The sequence below is a fragment of the Heterocephalus glaber genome, unplaced genomic scaffold (assembly GCF_053883595.1).
Source record: "Heterocephalus glaber isolate CG9 unplaced genomic scaffold, H.glaber_assembly_v1.0 deba00001732, whole genome shotgun sequence".
In the NCBI taxonomy this organism is placed as follows: Eukaryota; Metazoa; Chordata; class Mammalia; order Rodentia; family Bathyergidae; genus Heterocephalus; species Heterocephalus glaber.
In genome coordinates this window covers 422,229-425,751 of record NW_028258443.1, presented here as the reverse complement: position 1 = coordinate 425,751, position 3,523 = coordinate 422,229, and positions in this window count along the sequence as shown.

Sequence of the window (3,523 nt, the reverse complement as noted above, 5' to 3'; positions counted from 1 at the left end):
CTGCTTTATTTCACCTAACATTATGGTCTGAATGTGCATCCATTTTCCTACAAATGACTCAATTTTACCCTTCTTTATGGCAGGATAAGACTGCACTGTATATAAATACCACATTTTCTTTTGTTTTTTAAATTCTTTTATTGGTACATTATAGGTATACAACACAATTACATTTCTCACTGGGAACTGTACCTTTACACAGTGCATCGTGGTTCTTATTTTTTCCCCATTCCTAGCCCTCCCTTCACGCCCTCCACCCTTCCCTATTTACAAAGACTTTACTTCCATTTTTTCCATTTCTCATCATTTTTCCTTTCCCTTCTTTCCTTTCCCCTGCCCCTCCCACTACCCCTACCCATTTGGACCTTTTCTTCAAATTTTACTTTATCGATTACTCATTCTAATCATTGGTACATTTTAGGTATACAATATAATGACATTCATCATTGGAAATTTGCACCTTTACATAGTCTCTCTTGGTTCTTACTTTTCACTCTTGCCCAGCCCTCTCCCTTCAACCCCTCCAGTCCTCCCTATTTACAAAGATTTTGTTCCTATTTTTCCATTTTCTCATATTAATCCCATTCCCTTCTATCCTTTCCCCTAGCCCTCCCACTTCCTTCCCCTTTGCCCCTTTTCTTCCTATTTCACATTACCTATTATACATTTAGTCCTTATTTACACTTTCAGTTCTCACACCAGAGAAACTATTCAGTATTTATACATGTGTGTCCTATTTATTTCACTTAAGAGTATCGCATCAATGTGCATCCACTTAGCTATAAATGTCTCTAATTTCTCATTTTTTATGGCTGAGTACTACTCCATTTTATAAAAAACCCACATTTTCGTTATTCAGTCTCCAGTTGATGGGCATTTGGGCTGTTTCTAAATTTTAGCTATTACAAACTCTGGTACTATGAACATGGGTGCACAGATATCACTGTGGTATGATTCTTTTAATTCTTTGGGGAAGATCCCCAGCAGTGGAATAGCGGGGTCAAATGGGACTTCCAGTCCTAGTTCTTTGAGGTATCTCCATACTGATTTCCACAGTGGTTGCACCAGTCTACACTCCCACCAGCAGTGGAGCAGGGTTCCTCTTTCCCCACAGCCCTGCCAGCATTTGTTATTGGTTGATTTCATGATAGCAGCCATTCTTTCTGGAGTGAGGTGGAATCTCAGCATTGTTTTCATTTGCATCTCTCGAATGACCAGTGATGTTAAGCATTTTCTCATGTATTTATTTCCTATTTCTACTTCTTTGTCTGAGAAATGTCTGTTCATTTCAGATGCCCATTTTCAGATTGGGTCTTTAAATTTGGGAGATCTGATCTTTTTAAATTCTTTATAGATTTGAGATAGTAGACCTTTGTCTGAGGAAGAGCAGGTGAAGATTTTTTCCCACATTGTGGGTTGTCTCTTCACACTGCTGGTGGTTTCTCTTGCTCTGCAGAAGCCTTTTAATAAGAAGAGATCCCACTTGTTGATTCTTTGTGCCAGTTCACGGGCAACTGAGGTTTTGTTCATAAAATCTTTTCCTACACCAAGGTCTTCAAGAGTTCTACCTAACCTCTGTTCCAACTGGTTCAGAGTTTCTATTTTAATATTTAGATCTTTAATCCATTTTGATTTTAGTTCAGTGCATGGAGAGAGATATAGGTCTAGTTTTAATCTTTGGCAAGTTGAAGCCCAATTTTTCCAGCACCATTTATTAAAGAGGCTATCTTTCCTCCAGTGAGGGTGTTTGGCTCCTTTACTGAAGATGAGATGGCTGAGTGTGTCTGGTGTTGTTTCTACATCTTCTAATCAGTCCCACTGGTCCTCAGGTCTGTTTCTTTGCCAGTACCATGTTGTTTTTATCACAGTAGCTTTGTAGTAGAGTTGCAGGTTGGAGACTGTGATACCCCCTGCTATGTCTCTGTTACCTAGAATTGCTTTTGCTCTTCTGGGTCTCTTCTTGTTCCAAATGAAGTTTTGGATTGTTTTCTCAAGGTCCATGAAGGATGCCTCTGGGGTCTTAATTGGAATTGCACTAAATCTATACAGCAGTTTTGGAAGTATGGCCATTTTCACTATATTAATCCTTCCTACCCAGGAGCAGGGTTTGTCTGTCCATTTTCTGATATCTTCAATCTCTCTTTTCAGAGTGCCATAATTTTCAGAGAAGAGGTCTTTAATTTCTTTCATTAGGTTAATTCCTAGGTATTTCAGTTTTTTGGATACTATTGTGAAAGGAATTATTTGCCCTATTTCTCTCTCATGAGTCTGTCATTGGTGTAGAGGAAAGCTATTGATTTTTGTGTGTTGACCTTGTAACCAGCTACTTGACTGAATTTGGTTATTAAGTCTAGAAGACTTTTGGTGGAGTTCTTGGGGTCTTCTATATAGAGTATCATGCCATCTGCAAATAATGACAATTTGACTTCTTCATTACCTATCTTTATTCCTTTTATTTCTTTCTCTTGTCTAATTGCTGTGTTTAATATTTCCAGAACTATATTGAACAAGAGTGGTGATAGTGGACATCCTTGTCTTGTTCCTGATTTTAGTGTGAAGGATTTCAGTTTTTGACCATTTAGTATGATATTGGCTGTTGGTTTTTCATAGATGGCTTCTATCAGTTTGAAGTAGAGACCATCTATTAAAATTTATTGTAGGGTTTTTATCATAAATGCATGTTGGATTTTGTCAAATGCTTTTTCTGCGTCTATGGAGATAATCATATGGTTTTTGTCCTTGGCTCTGTGGATATAGTGTATTACATTGATTGATTTTTGTATATTGAACCATCCCTGCATCCCTAGGATGAATCCCACTTGATCAGGGTGTATGATCTTCTTGATGATATTCTGCATTCCATTTGCCAGTATCTTCTTAAGGATTTTTGCATCTATGTTCATTAGTGAGATTGGCCTATAGTTCTCTTTTTCAGTTGGGTCTTTCTTTGCTTTGGTGATCAAGATGATGCTTGCTTCCAGGAATGAATGTGGGAGTATTGCTTCCCTTCCAATTTCATTGAAGAGTTTCAACAGTAGTGGCAGCAGTTCCTCTCTAAATGTCTTGTAGAATTCAGCAATGAAGCCATCAGGGCCCAGGCTTTCTTAGCTGATAAGTTTTTAATTACATTTTCAATTTCATTGGTTGATATTGGGTTGTTCAGAATTTTAAGGTCTTCTTCGTTCAACTTTTCTAATTCATATGTATCTAGGAATCTGTCCATTTCTTCTGTGTTGTCCATCTTATTGACATAGAGGTTCTGGAAGTAGGTATTGATGATCCTCTGGATTTCTGCTGGGTTTGTTGTAATTTCATCCTTTTCATTCCTAATTGCATGGATTTGGGCCTTTTCTTTCCTTTTTCTGACAAGGTTGGCTAAAGGTTTGTCAATTTTTTTGATTCTTTTGAAGAACCAACTCTTGGGTTCATTGATTTTTTTGTATCGTTCTCTTAGTCTCCATTGCATTGATTTCTCCTCTGATCTTTATAATTTCCTCCCTTGTATGAACTTTGGGGTTGTCCT